The sequence below is a fragment of the Gorilla gorilla genome, chromosome 9 (assembly GCF_029281585.2).
Source record: "Gorilla gorilla gorilla isolate KB3781 chromosome 9, NHGRI_mGorGor1-v2.1_pri, whole genome shotgun sequence".
NCBI classification, from domain to species: Eukaryota; Metazoa; Chordata; class Mammalia; order Primates; family Hominidae; genus Gorilla; species Gorilla gorilla.
In genome coordinates, this window is record NC_073233.2 from 4,081,184 (window position 1) to 4,105,579 (window position 24,396).

Here is a 24,396-nt window from a genome sequence, read left to right on the forward strand (position 1 = left end):
TATGAACATGGATATATCTACACAGCCATCTGGATGAACATGGAAATATATACACCGCTATCTGTATGAACATGGAAATATATACACCGCTACCTGTGTAGACATGCATACATCTTCACCGCTATCTGTATAAACATGGATATATCAACACCGCTATCTGTATGAACATGGAAATATCTACACCGCTATCTGTTTGAACTTGGAAATATCTAAACCGCTATCTGCATGAAAATGGAAATATCTACACAGCTATCTGCATATACATGGAAATATCTACCCCGCTATCTGTATGAATATGGAAATATCTGCACGGCCATCTGTATGAACATATAAATATCTACACCGCCATCTGTATTAAGGTGGAGATATCTACACCGCTATCTGTATAAACATGGAAATATCAACATCGCTATCTGTATAAACATGTAAATGTCTACACCGCTATCTGTATAAACTTGGAATTATCTACACCGCTACCTGTATAAACATGGAAATATCAGCACCGCTATCTGTATGAACATGGAAATATCAGCCCATCTATCTGTATGAAAATGGAAATATCTACCCCGCTATCTGTATGAACATGGAAATATCTACACGGCTATCTGTATGAACATGGAAATATCTTCACCGCCTTCTGTATGAACATGGATATATCTACAGAGCCATTTGGAAGAACATGGAAATATCTACACCGCTATCTGTATTAACATGGAAATAGTTACACCGCTATCTGTATGAACATGGAAATATCTACACCACTATCTGTATGAACATGGAAATATCTACACCGCTATCTGTTTGAACATGGAAATATCTACACCGCTATCTGCATGAAAATAGAAATAACTACACCACTATCTCTATAAACATGGAAATATCTACACCGCCATCTGTATGAACATGGAAATATCTGCACCGGCATCTGTATGAACATATAAATATCTACACCGCCATCTGTATGAACATGGAAATATCTGCACCGGCATCTGTATGAACATATAAATATCTACACCGCCATCTGTATTGAGATTGAGATATCTACACCGCTATCTGTATAAACTTGGAAATATCTACACCTTTATCTGTATAAACATGGAAATATCTACACCGCTATCTGTATAAACATGGAAATATCTACACCGCTACCTGTATAAACATGGAAATATAAACACCGCTATCTGCATGAAAATGGAAATATCTACACAGCTATCTCTTTACACATGCAGATATCTACACCGCCATCTGTATGAACATTGAAATATCTGCACGGCCATCTGTATGAACATATAAATATCTACACCGCCATCTGTATTAAGATGGAGATATCTACACCGCTATCTGTATAAACATGGAAATATCTACACCGCTATCTGTGTAAACATGGAAATATCTACACTGCTACCTGTATAAACATGGAAATATACGCACCGCTATCTGTATGAACATGGAAATATCAGCCCCTCTATCTGTATGAACATGGAAATATCTACACCACTATCTGTATGAACATGGGAATATCTACACCGCTATCTGTATGAACATGGAATTATCTTCACCACCATCTGTGTGAACATGGATATGTCTACACAGCCATCTGGTTGAACATGGAAATATCTACACCGCTATCTGTATGAACATGGAAATAGCTACACCACTAACTGTATGAACATGGAAATATCTACACCACTATCTGTATGAACATGGAAATATCTACACCGCTATCTGTATGAACATGGAAATATCTTCACCGCCATCTGTATGAGCTTGGATATATCTACACAACCATGTGGAGGAACATGGAAATATCTACACCGCTATCTGTATAAACATGGAAATATCTACACCGCTATCTGTATAAACATGGAAATATTTACACCGCTAGCTGTATAAACAAGGAAATATAAGCACTGCTATCTGTGTGAACATGGAAATATCTACACCGCTATCTGTACGAACATGGAAATATCTACACCGCTATCTGCATGAACATGGAAATAGCTACACCGCTATCTGTATGAACATGGAAATGTCTACAGCACTATCTGTATGAACATGGAAATATCTACACCGCTATCTGAATGAACATGGATATATCTACACAGCCATCTGGATGTACATGGAAATATCTACACCGCTATCTGTATGAACATGGAAATATCTACACCGCTATCTGCGTAAACATGCATACATCTTCACCGCTATCTGTATAAACATGGAAATAACTACACCACTATCTGTATGAACATGGAAATATCTACACCGCTATCTGTTTGAACATGGAAATATCTAAACCGCTATCTGCATGAAAATGGAAATATCTACACAGCTATCTGCATGTACATGGTAATATCTACACAGCTATCTCTTTACACATGGAAATAACTACACCGCTATCTGTATGAACATGGAAATATCTACACCGCCATCTGTATGAACATGGAAATATCTGCACCGCCATCTGTATGAACATATATATATCTAAACCGCCATCCGTATAAAGATGGAGATATCTACACCGCTATCTGTATAAACATGGAAATATCTACACCGCTATCTGTATAAACATGGAAATATCTACACCACTGTCTTTAGAAACAAGGAAATATCTACTCCGCTACCTGTATAAACATGGAAATATCAGCACCGCTATCAGTATGAACATGGAAATATCAGCCCCTCTATCTGAATGAACATGGAAATATCTAAACCACTATTTGTGTAAACATGGAAATATCTACACTGCTATCTGTATGAGCATGGAAATATCTTCACCGCCATCTGTATGAACATGGATATACCTACACAGCCATCTGGATGAACATGGAATTATCTACACCACTATCTGTATGAACATGGAAATATCTTCACCGCCATCTGTATGAGCATGGATATATCTACACAGCCATATGGATGAACATGGAAATAACTACACCGCTATCTGCATGAACATGGAAAGAGCTACACCGCTATCTGTATAAACATGGAAATAGCTACACCGCCATCTGTTTGAACATGGAAATATCTGCACCGCCATCTGTATGAACATATAAATATCTACACCGCCATCTGTATTAAGATGGAGATATCTACACCGCTATCTGTATAAACTTGGAAATATCTACACCGCTATCTGTATAAAAATGGAAATATCTACCCCGCTATCTGTATGAACATGGAAATAGCTACACAGCTATCTGTGTAAACATGCATACTTCTTCACCGCTATCTGTATAAACAGGGAAATATCTACACCGCTATCTGTATGAACATGGAAATATCTACACCGCTATCTGTATGAACATGGAAATATCTACACCGCTACCTGTATAAACATGGAAATATCAGCACTGCTATCTGTATGAACATGGAAATATCAGCCCCTCTATCTGTATGAACGTGGAAATATCTACACCACTATCTGTATGAACATGGAAATATCTACACCGCTATCTGTATGAACATGGATATGTCTACACAGCCATCTGGATGAACATAGAAATATCTACACCGCTATCTGTATGAACATGGAAATAGCTACACCGCTATCTGTATGAACATGGAAATATCTACACCGCTATCTGTATGAACATGGAAATATCTTCACCGCTATCTGTGTAAACATGCATACATCTTCACTGCTATCTGTATAAACATGGAAATAACTACACCGCTATCTGTATGAACATGGAAATATCTACACCACTATCTTTTTGAACATCTAAATATCTAAACCGCTATCTGCATGAAAATGGAAATATCTGCACAGCTATCTGCATATACATGGAAATATCTACACAGCTATCTCTTTACACATGGAAATAACTACACTGCTATCTGTATGAACATGGAAATATCTACACCGGCATCTTTATGAACATGGAAATATCTGGACGGCCATTTGTATGAACATATAAATATCTACACCGCCATCTGTATAAACATGGAAATATCTACACCGCTATCTGTATAAACATGGAAATATCTACACCGCTATCTTTATAAACATGGAAATATCTACACCGCTACCTGTATAAACATGGAAATATCAGCACCGCTATCTGTATGAACATGGAAATATCAGCCCCTCTATCTGTATGAACATGGAAATATCTACACCACTATCTGTATGAACATGGAAATATCTACACTGCTATCTGTATGAGCATGGAAATATCTTCACCGCCATCTGTATGAACATGGATATATCTACACAGCCATCTGGATGAACATGGAAATACCTACACCGCTATCTGTATGAACATGGAAATATCTGCACCGCCATCTGTATGAACATATAAATATCTACACCGCCAACTGTATTAAAATGGAGATATCTACACCGCTATCTGTATAAACTTGGAAATATCTACACAGCTATCTGTATAAACATGGAAATATCCACACCGCTACCTGTATAAACATGGAAATATCCACACCGCTACCTGTATAAACATGGAAATATCAGCACCGTTATCTGTATGTACATGGAAATATCTACACCGCTATCTGTACGAACATGGAAATATCTACACCGCTCTCTGTATGAACATGGAAATAGCTACACCACTATCTGTATGAACATGGAGATAGCTACACCGCTATCTGTGTAAACATGCATACTTCTTCACCGCTATCTGTATAAACATGGAAATATCTTCACCGCTATCTGTATGAACATGGAAATATCTACTAAGCTATCTGTTTGAACATGTAAATATCTAAACCGATATCTGCATGAAAATGGAAAAATCTACACAGCTATCTGCATATACATGGTAATATCTACACCGCTATCTCTTTACACATGGAAATATCTACACCGCTATCTGTATGAACATCGAAATATGTACACCGCCATCTGTATGAACATGGAAATATCTGCACGGCCATCTGTATGAACATGTAAATACCTATAACGCCATCTGTATTAAGATGGAGATATCTACACCGCTATCTGTATAAACATGGAAATATCTACACAGCTATCTGTATAAACATGGAAATATCTACACCGCTACCTGTATAAACATGGAAATATCAGCACCGCTATCTGTATGAACATGGAAATATCAGCCCCTCCATCTGTATGAACATGGAAATATCTACACCACTATCTGTATGAAGATGGAAATATCTACACCGCTATCTGTATGAACACGGAATTATCTTCACCACCATCTGTATGAACATGGTTATGTCTACACAGCCATCTGGATGAACATGGAAATATCTACACCGCTATCTGTATAAACATGGAAATATCTACACCGCTATCTGTATAAACATGGAAATATCTACACCGCTACCTGTATAAACATGGAAATATCAGCACCGCTATCAGTATGAACATGGAAATATCTACACCGCTATCTGTATGAACATGGAAATATCTACACCGCTATCTGTACGAACATGGAAATATCTTCGCCATCTGTATGAACATGGATATATCTACACAGCCATCTATATAAACATGGAAATATCTACACCGCTATCTGTATGAACATGGAAATATCTTCACCGCAATCTGTATGAACATGGATATGTCTACACAGCCATCTGGATGAACATGGAAATAGCTACACCGCTATCTGTATGAGCATGGAAATAACTACACCACTATCTGTATGAACATGGAAATATCTACACAGCTATCTGTATGAACATAGAAATATCTACACCGCAATCTGTAAGAACATGGAAATATCTACACCGCTATCTGTTTTAACATGGAAATATCTACACTGCTATCTGCATGAAAATGGAAATATCTACACTGCTATCTGCATATACATGGAAATATCTACACAGCTATCTCTTTACGCATGGAAATAACTACACCGCTATCTGCATGAACATGGGAATATCTGCACCGCCATCTGTATGAACATATAAATATCTACACCGCCATCTGTATTAAGATGGAGATATCTACACCGCTATCTGTATAAACATGGAAATATCTACACCGCTATCTGTATAAACATGGAAATATCTACACCGCTATCTGTATAAACATGGAAATATCTACACCGCTATCTGTATAAACAAGGAAATATCTACACCGCTACCTGTATAAACATGGAAATATCAGCACCACTATCGGTATGAACATTGAAATATCTACACCGCGATCTGTATGAACATGGAAATATCTACACCGCTATCTGTATGACCATGGAAATATCTACACCGCTATCTGTATGAACATGGAAATATCTACACCGCTATCAGTTTGAACATGGAAATATCTACACCGCTCTCAGCATGAAAATGTAAATATATACACAGCTATCTGCATATACATGGAAATATCTACACAGCTATCTCTTTACACATGGAAATAACTACACCGCTATCACTATAAACATGGAAATATCTACAGCGCCATCTGTATGAACATGGAAATATCTGCACCGCCATCTGTACGAACATATAAATATCTACACCGCCATCTGTATTAAGAAGGAGATATCTACACCGTTATCTGTATAAACATGGAAATATCTACACCGCTATCTGTATAAACATGGAAATATCTACACCGCTATCTGTATGTACATGGAAATAGCTACACTGCTATCTGTATGAACATGGAAATATCTACACCGCTATCTGCATGAACATGGAAATATCTTCACCGCTATCTGTGTAAACATGCATACATCTTCACCGCTATCTGTATAAACATGGAAATAACTACACCGCTATCTGTATGAACATGGAAATATCTACACCGCTATCTGTTTGAACATGGAAATATCTAAACCGCTATCTGCATGAAAATGTAAATATCTACACAGCTATCTGCATATACATGGAAATATCTACACAGCTATCTCTTTACACATGGAAATAACTACACCGCTATCTGTATGAACATGGAAATATCTACACCGGCATCTGTATGAACATGGAAACATCTGGACGGCCATTTGTATGAACATATAAATATCTACACCGCCATCTGTATAAACGTGGAAATATCTACACCGCTATCTTTATAAACATGGAAATATCTACACCGCTATCTTTATAAACATGGGAATATCTACACCGCTACCTGTATAAACATGGAAATATCAGCACAGCTATCTGTATGAACATGGAAATATCAGCCCCTCTATCTGTATGAACATGGAAATATCTACACCACTATCTGTATGAACATGGAAATATCTACACTGCTATCTGTATGAGCATGGAAATATCTTCACCGCCATCTGTATGAACATGGATATATCTACACAGCCATCTGGATGAACATGGAAATACCTACACCGCTATCTGTATGAACTTGGAAATATCTGCACCGCCATCTGTATGAACATATAAATATCTACACCGCCAACTGTATTAAAATGGAGATATCTACACCGCTATCTGTATAAACTTGGAAATATCTACACCGCTATCTGTATAAAAATGGAAATATCTACACCGCTATCTGTATAAACATGGAAATATCCACACCGCTACCTGTATAAACATGGAAATATCAGCACCGCTATGTGTATGTAGATGGAAATATCTACACCGCTATCTGTACGAACATGGAAATATCTACACCGCTCTCTGTATGAACATGGAAATAGCTACACCACTATCTGTATGAACATGGAAATAGCTACACCGCTATCTGTGTAAACATGCATACTTCTTCACCGCTATCTGTATAAACATGGAAATATCTACACCGCTATCTGTATGAACATGGAAATATCTACAAAGCTATCTGTTTGAACATGGAAATATCTAAACCGATATCTGCATGAAAATGGAAATATCTACACAGCTATCTGCATATACATGGTAATACCTACACTGCTATCTCTTTACACATGGAAATATCTACACCGCTATCTGTATGAACCTGGAAATATCTACACCGCCATCTGTATGAACATGGAAATATCTGCACGGCCATCTGTTTGAACATATAAATACCTACAACGCAATCTGTTTTAAGATGGAGATATCTACACCGCTATGTGTATAAACATGGAAATATCTACACCGCTATCTGTATAAACATGGAAATATCTACACCGCTACCTGTATAAACATGGAAATATCAGCAACGCTATCTGTATGAACATGGAAATATCAGCCCCTCTATCTGTATGAACATGGAAATATCTACACCACTATCTGTATGAACATGGAAATATCTACACCGCTATCTGTATGAACATGGAATTATCTTCACCACCATCTGTATGAACATGGATATGTCTACACAGCCATCTGGATGAACATGGAAATATCTACACCGCTATCTGTTTGAATATGGAAATATCTAACCCGCTATCTGCATGAAAATGGAAATGTCTACACAGCTATCTGCATATACATGGAAATATCTACACAGCTATCTCTTTACACATGGAAATAACTACACCGATATCTGTATGAACATGGAAGTATCTACACCGGCATCTGTATGAACATGGAAATATCTGCACGGCCATTTGTATGAACATATAAATATCTACACCGCCATCTGTATTAAGATGGAGATATCTACACCGCTATCTGTATAAACATGGAAATATCTACACCGTTATCTGTATAAACATGGAAATATCTACACCGCTATCTTTCTAAACATGGAAATATCTACACCGCTACCTGTATAAACATGGAAATATCAGCACCGCTATCTGTATGAACATGGAAATATCAGCCCCTCTATCTGTATGAACATGGAAATATCTACACCACTATCTGTATGAACATGGAAATATCTACACTGCTATCTGTATGAGCATGGAAATATCTTCACCGCCATCTGTATGAACATGGATTTATCTACACAGCCATCTGGATGAACATGGAAATATCTACACCGCTATCTGTATGAACATGGAAATATCTTCACCGCCATCTGTATGAACATGGATAAATCTACACAGCCATATGGATGAACATGGAAATATCTACACCGCTTTCTGCATGAACATGGAAATAGCTACACCGCTATCTATATGAACATGGAAATAGCTACACCGCCATCTGTATGAACATGGAAATATATACACCGCTATCTGTATGAACATATAAATACCTACACCGCCATCTGTTAAGATGGAGATATCTACACCGCTATCTGTATAAACATGGAAATATCTACACCGCTATCTGTATAAACTTGGAAATATCAGCACCGCTATCTGTATGAACATGGAAATATCAGCCCCTCTATCTGTATGAACATGGAAATATCTACACCACTATCTGTATGAACATGGAAATATCTACACCGCTATCTGTACCAACATGGAAATATCTTCACCGCCATCAGTATGAACATGGATATATCTACACACCCATCTGGATGAACATGGAAATATCTACACCGCTATCTGTATGAACATGGAAATATCTACATCGCTATCTGTGTAAACATGCAAACATCTTCACCGCTATCTGTATAAACATGGAAATATCTACACCGCTATCTGTATGAACATGGAAATATCTACACCGCTATCTGTTTGAACATGGAAATATCTACACCGCTATCTGCATGAAAATGGAAATATCTACACAGCTATATGCATATACATGGAAATATCTACAAAGCTATCTCTTTACACATGGAAATATCTACACCACTATCTGTATGAACATGGAAATATCTATACCGCTATCTGTATGAACATGGAATTATCTTCACCACCATCTGTGTGAACATGGATATGTCTACACAGCCATCTGGATGAACATGGAAATATCTACACCGCTATCGGTATGAACATGGAAATAGCTACACCACTATCTGTATGAACATGGAAATATCTACACCACTATCTGTATGAACATGGAAATAGCTACACCGCTATCTGTATGAACATGGAAATATCTTCACTGCCATCTGTATGAACGTGGATATAACTACACAACCATCTGTATGAACATGGAAATATCTACACCGCTATCTGTGTAAACATGCATACATCTTCACCGCTATATGTATAAACATGGAAATATCTACACCGCAATCTGTATAAACATGGAAATATCCACACCGCTACCTGTATAAATATGGAAATATCAGCACCGCTATCTGTATGAACATGGAAATATCTACACCGCTATCTGTACGAACATGGAAATATCTATAGCACTATCTGTACGAACATGGAAATACCTACACCGCTTTCTGTATGAAAATGGATATATCTACACAGCCATCTGGATGAACATTGAAATATCTACACCGCTATCTGTATGAACATGGAAATATCTACACCGCTATCTGTATGAACATGGAAATATCTTCGCAATCTGTATGAACATGGATATATCTACACAGCCATCCATATGAACATGGAAATATCTACACCGCTATCTGTATGAACATGGAAATATCTACACCGCCATCTGTATGAACATGGAAATATCTAGACCGCCATCTGTATGAACATGGAAATATCTACACCGCCATCTGTATGAACATGGAAATATCTGCACCGCCATCTGTATGAACATATAAATAACTACACGGCCATCTGTATTAAGATGGAGATATCTACTCCGCTATCTGTATGAACAGGGAAATACCTACAACGCTATATGTATAAACATGGAAATATCAGCACCGCTATCTATATGAACATGGATATATCTACACCGCCATCTGTTTGAACATGGAAATATCTAAACCGCTATCAGCATGAAAATGGAAATATCTACACAGCTATCTGCATATACATGGATATATCTACACAGCTATCTCTTTACACATGGAAATAACTACACCGCTATCTGTATGAACATGGAAATATCTACACCGCCATCGGTATGAACATGGAAATATCTGCTCTGCCATCTGTATGGACATATAAATATCTACACCGCCATCTGTATTAAGATGGAGATATCTACACCGCTATCTGTATAAACATGGAAATATCTACACCGCTATCTGTATAAACATGGAAATATCTACACTGCTATCTGTATAAACATGGAAATATCTACATCGCTACCTTTATAAACATGGAAATATCAGCACCGCTTTGTGCATGAACATGGAAATATCAGCCCCTCTATCTGTATGAACATGGAAATATCTACACCGCTATCTGTTTGAACATGGAAATATCTAAACCGCTATCTGGATGAACATGGAAATATCTACACAGCTATCTGCATATACATGGAAATATCTACACAGCTATCTCTTTACACATGGAAATAACTACACCGCTATCTTTATGAACATGGAAATATCTTCACCGCCATCTGTATGAACATGGAAATATCTGCACCGCCATCTGTATGAACATATAAATAACTACACGGCCATCTGTATTAAGATGGAGATATCTACTCCTCTATCTGTATGAACATGGAAATATCTTCACCGCTACTTGTATAAACATGGAAATATCTACACCGCTACCTGTATAAACATGGAAATATCAGCACCGCTATCTATATGAACATGGAAATATCAGCCCCTCTATCTGTATGATCATGGAAATATCTACACTGCTATCTGTATGAACATGGAAATATCTACACCGCTATCCGTATGAACATGGAAATATCTTCACCGCCATCTGTATGAACATGGAAATATCTACACAGCCATCTGGATGAACGTGGAAATATCTACACCGCTATCTGCATTAACATGGAAATATCTACACCGCTATCTGTGTAAACACGCATACCTCTTCACCGCAATCTGTATAAGCATGGAAATATCTACCCCGCTATCTGTATGAACATGGATATATCTACACCGCCATCTGTTTGAACATGGAAATATCTAAACCGCTATCAGCATGAAAATGGAAATATCTACACAGCTATCTGCATATACATGGAAATATCTACACAGCTATCTCTTTACACATTGAAATATCTACACTGCTATCTTTATGACCATGGAAATATCTTCACCGCCATCTGTATGAACATGGATATATCTACACAGCCATCTGGATGAATATGAAAATATCTACACCGCTATCTGTATGAACAAGGAAATATCTACACCGCTATCTGTGTAAACATGCATACATCTTCACCGCTATCTGTATAAACATGGAAATATCTACAATGCTATCTGCATGAACATTGAAATATCTACACCGCTATCTGTTTGAACATGGAAATATCTACACTGCTATCTGCATGAAAATGGAAATATCTACACAGCGATCTGCATATACATGGAAATATCTACAAAGCTATCTCTTTACACATGGAAATAACTACAGCGCTACCTCTATAAACATGGAAATATCTACACCGCCATCTGTATGAACATGGAAATATCTGCACCGCCATCTGAATGAACATATAAATATCTACACCGCCATCTATATTAAGATGGAGATATCTACACCGCTATCTGTATAAACATGGAAATATCTACACCGCTACCTGTATAAACATTTAAATATCAGCACCGCTATCTGTATGAACATGGAAATATCTACACCGCTATCTCTATGAACATGGAAATTCCTACACCGCTATCGGTAAGAACATGGAAATAGCTACACCGCTATCTGTATGAACATGGAAATCTCTACACCACTACGTGTATGAACATGGAAATACCTACACCTCTATCTCTATGAACATGGATATATCTACACAGCCATCTGGATGAACATGGAAATATCTACACCACTATCTCTTTGAACATGGAAATATCTACACCGATATCTGTATGAACATGGAAATATCTACACCGCTACCTGTATAAACATGGAAATATCTACACTGCTACCTGTATAAACATGGAAATATCATCACCGCTATCTATATGAACATGGAAATATCAGCCCCTCTATCTGTATGAGCATGGAAATATCTACACTGCTGTCTGTATGAACATAGAAATATCTACACCGCTATCCATATGAACATGGAAATATCTTCACCGCCATCAGTATGAACATGGATATATCTACACAGCCATCTGGATGAACGTGGAAATATCTACACCGCTATCTGCATGAACATGGAAATATCTACACAGCTATCTGTGTAAACATGCATACATCTTCACCGCAATCTGTATAAGCATGGAAATATCTACACCGCTATCTGTATGAACATGGATATATCTATACCGCCCTCTGTTTGAACATGGAAATATCTAAACCGCTATCAGCATGAAAATGGAAATATCTACACAGCTATCTGCATATACATGGATATATCTACACAGCTATCTCTTTACACATGGAAATAACTACACCGCTATCTGTATGAACATGGAAATATCTACACCGCCATCTGTATGAACATGGAAATATCTGCACCGCCATCTGTATGGACATATAAATATCTACACCGCCATCTGTATTAAGATGGAGATATCTACACCGCTATCTGTATAAACATGGAAATATCTACACCGCTATCTGTATAAACATGGAAATATCTACACTGCTATCTGTATAAACATGGAAATATCTACACCGCTACCTGTATAAACATGGAAATATCAGCCCCTCTATCTGTATGAACATGGAAATATCTACACCGCTATCTCTATGAACATGGAAATATCTACACCGCTATCCGTTTGAACATGGAAATATCTAAACTGGTATCTGGATGAACATGGAAATATCTACACAGCTATCTGCATATACATGGAAATATCTACACAGCTATCTCTTTACACATGGAAATATCTACACCGCTATCTTTATGAACATGGAAATATCTTCACCGCCATCTGTGTGAACATGGATATACCTACACAGCCATCTGGATGAACATGGAAATATCTACACCGCTATCTGTATGAACAAGGAAATATCTACACCGCTATCTGTGTAAACATGCATACATCTTCACCGCTATCTGTATAAACATGGAAATATCTACACTGCTATCTGCATGAACATGGAAATATCTACACAGCTATCTGTTTGAACATGGAAATATCTACACCGCTATCTGCATGAAAATGGAAATATCTACACGGCGGTCTGCATATACATGGAAAAATCTACAAAGCTATCTCTTTACACATGGAAATAACTACAGCGCTATCTCTATAAACATGGAAAGATCTACACCGCTATCTGTATGAACATGGAAATATCTGCACCGCCATCTGTATGAACATATAAATATCTACACCGCCAAATATATTAAGATGGAGATATCTACACCACTATCTGTATAAACTTGGAAATATCTACACTGCTATCTGTATAAACATGGAAATATCTACACCGCTACCTGTATAAACATTTAAATATCAGCACCGCTATCTGTATGAACATGGAAATATCTACACCGCTATCTCTATGAACATGGAAATTTCTACACCGCTATCGGTAAGAACATGGAAATAGCTACACCGCTATCTGTGTGAACATGGAAATATCTACACCACTACCTGTATGAACATGGAAATATCTACACCTCTCTCTCTATGAACATGGATATATCTACACAGCCATCTGGATGAACATGGAAATATCTACAACGCTATCTCTTTGAACATGGAAATATCTACACCGATATCTGCATGAAAATGGAAATATTTACAGAGCTATCTGCATATACATGGAAATATCTACACAGCTATCTCTTTACACATGGAAATAACTACACCGCTATCTGTATGAACATGGAAATATCTACACCGCCATCTGTATGAACATGGAAATATCTGCACCGCCATCTGTATGAACATATAAATAACTACACGGCCATCTGTATTAAGATGGATATATCTACACCGCTATCTGTATGAACATGGAAATATCTACACCGCTATCTGTATGAACATGGAAATATCTACACCGCTACCTGTATAAACATGGAAATATCTACACCGCTATCTGTATGAACATGGAAATATCAGCCCCTCTATCTGTATGAGCATGGAAATATCTACATTGCTATCTGTATGAACATGGAAATATCTACACCGCTATCCATATGAACATGGAAATATCTTCACCGCCATCTGTATGAACATGGATATATCTACACAGCCATCTGGATGAACATGGAAATATCTACACCGCTATCTGTATGAACATGGAAATATCTACACCGCTCTCTGTATGAACATGGAAATATCTTCACCGCCATCTGTATGAACATGGATATGTCTACACAGCCATCTGGATGAACAAGGAAATATCTACACCGTGATCTGTATGAACATGGAAATAACTACACCGCTATCTGTGTAAACATGCTTACACCTTCACCGCTATCTGTATAAACATGGAAATATCAACACCGCTATCTGTATGAACATGGAAATATCTGAACCGCTATCTGCATGAGACTAGAAATATCTTCACAGCTATCTGCATATACATGGAAATATCTACAAATCTATCTCTTTACACATGGAAATAACTACACCGCTATCTCTATAAACATGGAAATACCTACACCGCCATCTGTATGAACATGGAAATATCTGCACCGCCATCTGTATGAACATATAAATATCTACACCGCCATCTATATTAAGATGGAGATATCTACACCGCTACCTGTATAAACATTTAAATATCAGCACCGCTATCTGTATGAACATGGAAATATCTACACCGCTATCTCTATGAACATGGAAATTTCTACACCGCTATCGGTATGAACATGGAAATAGCTACACCGCTATCTGTATGAACATGGAAATATCTACACCACTACCTGTATGAACATGGAAATATCTACACATCTATCTCTATGAACATGGATATATCTACACAGGCATCTGGATGAACATGGAAATATCTACACCGCTATCTGTATGAACATGGAAATATCTACACCGCTATCTGTGTAAACATGCATACATCTTCACCGCAATCTGTATAAACATGGAAATATCTACACCGCTATCTGTATGAACATGGAAATATCTACACCGCTATCTGTTTGAACATGGAAATATCTACACTGCTATCTGCATGAAAATGGAAATATCTACAGAGCAATCTACAAATACATGGAAATATCTACACAGCTATCTCTTTACACATGGAAATAACTACACCGCTATCTGTATGAACATGGAAATATCTACACCGCTATCTGTATGAACATGGATATATCTACACAGCCATCTGGATGAACATGGATATATCTACACAGCCATCTGGATGAACATGGAAATATCTTCACCGCCATCTGTATGAACATGGATATATCTACACAGCCATCTGGATGAACATGGAAATATCTACACCGCTATCTGTATGAACATGGAAATAGCTACACCGCTATCTGAATGAACATGGAAATATCTACACCACTATCAGTATGAACATGGAAATATCTACACAGCTATCTGTATGAACATGGAAATATCTTCACCGCCATCTGTATGAACATGGATATATCTACACAGCCATCTGGATGAACATGGAAATATCTACACCGCTATCTTTATGAACATGGAAATAGCTACACTGCTATCTGTGTAAACATGCATACATCTTCTCCGCTATCTGTATAAACATGGAAATATCTACACTGCTATCTGCATGAAAATGGAAATATCTACACTGCTATCTGCATATACATTTAAAAATCTACACAGCTATCTCTTTACACATGGAAATAACTACACCGCTATCTGTATGAACATGGAAATATCTACACCGCCATCTGTATGAACATGGAAATATCTGCACGACCACCTGTATGAACATATAAATATCTACACCGCTATCTGCATGAACATGGAAATATCTACACCGCTACCAGTATAAACATGGAAATATCAGCACCCCTATCTGTATGAACATGGAAATATCAGCCCCTCTATCTGTATGAACATGGAAATATCTACACCACTATCTGTATGATCATGGAAATATCTACACTGCTATATGTATGAGCATGGATATATCTTCACCGCCATCTGTATGAACATGGATATATCTACACAGCAATCTGGATGAACATGGAAATATCTACACCGCTATCTGTATAAACATGGAAATATCTACACCGCTATCTGTATGAACATGTAAATATCTACAGCACTATCTGTATGAACATGGAAATATCTACACTGCTATCTCTATGAACATGGATATATCTACACAGCCATCTGGATGAACATGGAAATATATACACCGCTATCTGTATGAACATGGAAATATATACACCGCTATCTGTGTAGACATGCATACATCTTCACCGCTATCTGTATAAACATGGATATATCTACACCGCTATCTGTATGAACATGGAAATATCTACACCGCTATCTGTTTGAACTTGGAAATATCTGTACGGCCATCTGTATGAACATATAAATATCTACACCGCCATCTGTATTAAGGTGGAGATATCTACACCGCTATCTGTATAAACATGGAAATATCAACACCGCTATCTGTATAAACATGTAAATGTCTACACCGCTATCTGTTTAAACTTGGAAATATCTACACCGCTACCTGTATTAACATGGAAATATCAGCACCGCTATCTGTATGAACATGGAAATATCAGCCCATCTGTCTGTATGAAAATGGAAATATCTACCCCGCTATCTCTATGAACATGGAAATATCTACACGGCTATCTGTATGAACATGGAAATATCTTCACCGCCATCTGTATGAACATGGATATATCTACACAGCCATTTGGAAGAACATGGAAATATCTACACCGCTATCTGTATTAACATGGAAATAGTTACACCGCTATCTATATGAACATGGAAATATCTACACCACTATCTGTATGAACATGGAAATATCTACACCGCTATCTGTTTGAACATGGAAATATCTACACCGCTATCTGCATGAAAATAGAAATATCTACACAGCTATCTGCATATACATGGAAATATCTACAAAGCTATCTCTTTACACATGGAAATAACTACACCACTATCTCTATAAACATGGAAATATCTACACCGCCATCTGTATGAACATGGAAATATCTGCACCGGCATCTGTATGAACATATATATATCTACACCGCAATCTGTATTAAGATTGAGATATCTACACCGCTATCTGTATAAACTTGGAAATATCTACACCTTTATCTCTATATACATGGAAATATCTACACCGCTATCTGTATAAACATGGAAATATCTACACCGCTACCTGTATAAACATGGAAATATAAACACCGCTATCTGCATGAAAATGGAAATATCTACACAGCTATCTCTTTACACATGCAAATATCTACACCGCTATCTGTGTAAACATGGAAATATCTACACTGCTACCTGTATAAACATGGAAATATACGCACCGCTATCTGTATGAACATGGAAATATCAGCCCCTCTATCTGTATGAACATGGAAATATCTACACCACTATCTGTATGAACATGGGAATATCTACACCGCTATCTGTATGAACATGGAATTATCTTCACCACCATCTGTGTGAACATGGATATGTCTACACAGCCATCTGGTTGGACATGGAAATATCTACACCGCTATCTGTATGAACATGGAAATAGCTACACCACTATCTGTATGAACATGGAAATATCTACACCACTATCTGTATGAACATGGAAATATCTACACCGCTATCTGTATGAACATGGAAATATCTTCACCGCCATCTGTATGAACTTGGATATATCAACACAACCATGTGGAGGAACATGGAAATATCTACACCGCTATCTGTATAAACATGGAAATATCTACACCGCTATCTGTACGAACATGGAAATATCTACACCGCTATCTGCATGAACATGGAAATAGCTACACCGCTATCTGTATGAACATGGAAATGTCTACAGCACTATCTGTATGAACATTGAAATATCTACACCGCTATCTGAATGAACATGGATATATCTACACAGCCATCTGGATGTACATGGAAATATCTACACCGCTATCTGTATGAACATGGAAATATCTACACCGCTATCTGCGTAAACATGCATACATCTTCACCGCTATCTGTATAAACATGGAAATAACTACACCACTATCTGTATGAACATGGAAATATCTACACCGCTATCTGTTTGAACATGGAAATATCTAAACCGCTATCTGCATGAAAATGGAAATATCTACACAGCTATCTGCATGTACATGGTAATATCTACACAGCTATCTCTTTACACATGGAAATAACTACACCGCTATCTGTATGAACATGGAAATATCTACACCGCCATCTGTATGAACATGGAAATATCTGCACCGCCATCTGTATGAACATATAAATATCTACACCGCCATCTGTATAAAGATGGAGATATCTATACCGCTATCTGTATAAACATGGAAATATCTACACCGCTATCTGTATAAACATGGAAATATCTACACCGCTGTCTTTAGAAACATGGAAATATCTACTCCGCTACCTGTATAAACATGGAAATATCAGCACCGCTATCAGTATGAACATGGAAATATCAGCCCCTCTATCTGAATGAACATGGAAATATCTACACCACTATTTGTGTAAACATGGAAATATCTACACTGCTATCTGTATGAGCATGGAAATATCTTCACCGCCATCTGTATGAACATGGATATACCTACACAGCCATCTGGATGAACATGGAATTATCTACACCGCTATCTGTATGAACATGGAAATATCTTCACCGCCATCTGTATGAGCATGGATATATCTACACAGCCATATGGATGAACATGGAAATATCTACACCGCTATCTGCATGAACATGGAAATAGCTACACCGCTATCTGTATGAACATGGAAATAGCTACACCGCCATCTGTTTGAACATGGAAATATCTGCACCGCCATCTGTATGAACATATAAATATCTACACCGCCATCTGTATTAAGATGGAGATATCTACACCGCTATCTGTATAAACTTGGAAATATCTACACCGCTATCTGTATAAAAATGGAAATATCTACCCCGCTATCTGTATGAACATGGAAATGGCTACACAGCTATCTGTGTAAACATGCATACTTCTTCACCGCTATCTGTATAAACAGGGAAATATCTACACCGCTATCTGTATGAACATGGAAATATCTACACCGCTATCTGTATGAACATGGAAATATCTACACCGCTATCTGTTTGAACATGGAAATATCTAAACGGCTATCTGCATGAAAATGGAAACATCTACACTGCTATCTGCATATACATGGAAATATCTACACAGCTAACTCTTTGCGCATGGAAATAACTACACCGCTATCTGTATGAACATGGAAATATCTACACCGCCATCTGTATGAACCTGGAAATAACTGCACGGCCATCTGTATGAACATATAAATATCTACACTGCCATCTGTATTAAGATGGAGATATCTACACCGCTATCTGTATAAACATGGAAATATCTACACCGCTATCTGTATAAACATCTAAATATCTACACCGCTACCTGTATAAACATGGAAATATCAGCACCGCTATCTGTATGAACATGGAAATATCAGCCCCTCTATCTGTATAAACATGGATATATCTACACCACTATCTGTATGAACATGGATATATCTTCACCGCTAACTGTATGAACATGGAATTATCTTCACCGCCGTCTGTATGAACATGGATATGTCTACACAGCCATCTGGATGAACATGGAAATATCTCCACCGCTATCTGTATGAACTTGGAAATATCTACACCGCTATCTGTATGAACATGGAAATATCTACACCACCATCTGTATGAACATGGAAATATCTACACCGCTATCTGTATGAACATGGAAATATCTTCACCGCCATCTGTATGAACATGGATATATCTACACAGCCATCTGGATTAACATGGAAATATCTACACCGCTATCCGTATAAACATGGAAATATCTACACCGCTATCTGTATGAACATGGAAATATCTACACCGCTACCTGTATAAACATGGAAATATAAGCACCGCTATCTGTATGAACATGGAAATATCTACACCGCTATCTGTTTGAACATGGAAATATCTACACCGCTACCTGTATGAACATGGAAATAGCTACACAGCTATCTGTATGAACATGGAAATATCTACAGCACTATCTGTATGAACATGGAAATAACTACACCGCTCTCTGTATGAACATGGAAATATCTACACCGCCATCTGAATGAACATGGAAATATCTACACCATTATCTGTATGAACATGGAAATATCTACACCGCTATATGTATGAACATGGAAATATCTACACCGCTATCTGTATGAACACGGAAATATCTTCACCGCCATCTGTATGAACATGGATATATCTACACAGCCATATGGATGAACATGGAAATATCTACAGCGCTATCTGCATGAACACGGAAATAGCTACACCGCTATCTGTATGAACATGGAAATAGCTGCACCGCTATCTGTATGAACATGGAAATATCTACACCGCTACCTGTATAAACATGGAAATATAAGCACCGCTATCTGTATGAACATGGAAATATCTACACCGCTATCTGTTTGAACATGGAAATATCTACACCGCTACATGTATGAACATGGAAATAGCTACACAGCTATCTGTATGAACATGGAAATATCTACAGCACTATCTGTATGAACATGGAAATAACTACACCGCTCTCTGTATGAACATGGAAATATCTACACCACCATCTGTATGAACATGGAAATATCTACACCATTACCTGTATGAACATGGAAATATCTACACCGCTATCTGTATAAACATGGAAATATCTACACCGCTATCTGTATAAACATCTAAATATCTTCACCGCTACCTGTATAAACATGGAAATATCAGCACCGCTATCTGTATGAACATGGAAATATCAGCCCCTCTATCTGTATGAACATGGAAATATCTACACCGCTCTCTGTATGAACATGGAAATATCTACACCGCTATCTGTATGAACATGGAAATATCTACACCGCTATCTGTATGAACACCGAAATATCTTCACCGCCATCTGTATGAACATGGATATATCTACACAGCCATATGGATGAACATGGAAATATCTACACCGCTATCTGCATGAACATGGAAATAGCTACACCGCTATCTGTATGAACATGGAAATATCTACACCACTATCTGTATGAACATGGAAATATCTACACCGCTATCTGTATGCACATGGAAATATCTTCACCGCCATCTGTATGAACATGGAAATCTCTACTCAGCCATATGGATGAACATGGAAATATCTACACCGCTATCTGCATGAACATGGATATAGCTACACCGCTGCCTGTATAAACATGGAAATATCAGCACCGCTATCTGTACGAACATGGAAATATCTACACCGCTATCTGTACGAACATGGAAATATCTACACCGGTATCTGTATGAACATGGAAATGTCTACACCGCTATCTGTATGAACATGGATATATCTACACAGCCATCTGGATGAACATGGAAATATCTACACTGCTATCTGTATGAACATGGAAATATCTACAACGCTATCTGTATGAACATGGAAATATCTACACTGCTATCTGTATGAACATGGAAATATCTACACCGCTATCTGTGTAAACCTGCATACATCTTCACCGCTATCTGTATAAACATGGAAATATCTACACCACTATCTGTATGAACATGGAAATATCTACACCGCTATCTGTTTGAACATGGAAATATCTAAACCGCTATCTGCATGAAAATAAAAATATCTACACAGCTATCTGCATATACATGGAAATATCTACATAGCTATCTCTTTGCACATGGAAATAACTACACCGCTATCTGCATGAAAATGGATATATTTACAGCGCCATCTGTATGAACATGGAAATATCTACACGGCCATCTGTATGAACATATAAATATCTACACCGCCATCTGTATTAAGATGGAGATATCTACAACACTATCTGTATAAACATGGAAATATCTACACCGCTATCTGTATAAACATGGAAATGTCTACACCGCTATCTGTATAAACCTGGAAATATCTCCACCGCTACCTGTATAAACATGGAAATATCAGCACTGCTATCTGTATGAACATGGAAATATCTTCACCGCCATCTGTATGAACATGGATATCTCTACACAGCAATCTGGATGAACATGAAAATATCTACTCCGCTATCGCCATGAACATGGAAATAGCTAAACCGCCATCTGTATGAACATGCAAATATCCACACCGCCATCTGTATGAACATGGAAATATCTGCACCGCCATCTGTATGAACATATAAATAACTACACCGCCATCTGTATTAAGATGGAGATATCTACACTGCTATGTGTATAAACATGGAAATATCTACACCGCTATGTGTATAAACATGGAAATATCTACACCGCTATCTGTATGAACATGGAAATAGCTACACCGCTATCTGTATGAACATGGAAATATCTTCACCGCCATCTGTGTGAACATGGTAATATCTACTCAGCCATATGGATGAACATGGAAATATCTACACCGCTATCTGCATGAACATGGATATAGCTACACCGCTATCTGTATGAACATGGAAATAGCTACACCGCCATCTGTATGAACATATAAATATCTACACCGCCATCCGTTTTAAGATGGAGATATCTACACCGCTATCTGTATGAACATGGAAATATCTACACCGCTATCTGTTTGAACATGGAAATATCTAAACCGCTATCTGCATGAAAATGGAAATATCTACACAGCTATCTGCATATACATGGAAATATCTACATAGCTATCTCTTTGCACATGGAAATAACTACACCGCTATCTGTATGAAAATGGATATATTTACAGCGCTATCTGTATGAACATGGAAATAGCTACACCGCTATCTGTATGAACATGGAAATATCTTCACCGCCATCTGTATGAACATGGATATCTCTACACAGCCATCTGGATGAACATGAAAATATCTACTCCGCTATCTCCATGAGCATGGAAATAGCTATACCGCCATCTGTATGAACATGCAAATATCCACACCGTCATCTGTATGAACATATAAATAACTAAACCGCCATCTGTATTAAGATGGAGATATCTACACCGCTATCTGTATAAACCTGGAAATATCTACACCTCTATCTGTATAAACATGGAAATATCTACACCGCTATCTGTATAAACATGGAAATATCTGCACCGCTACCTGTATAAACATGGAAATATCAGCACCGCTATCTGTACGAACATGGAAATATCTACACCGCTATCTGTATGAACATGGAAATAGCTACACCGCTATCTGTATGAACATGGAAATATCTACACCACTATCTGTATGAACATGGAAATGTCTACACCGCTATCTGTATGAACATGGATATATCTACACAGCCATCTGGATGAACATGGAAATATCTACACCGCTATCTGTGGGAACATGGAAATATCTACACCGCTATCTGTGTAAACATGCATATATCTTCACCGCTATCTGTATAAACATGGAAATATCTA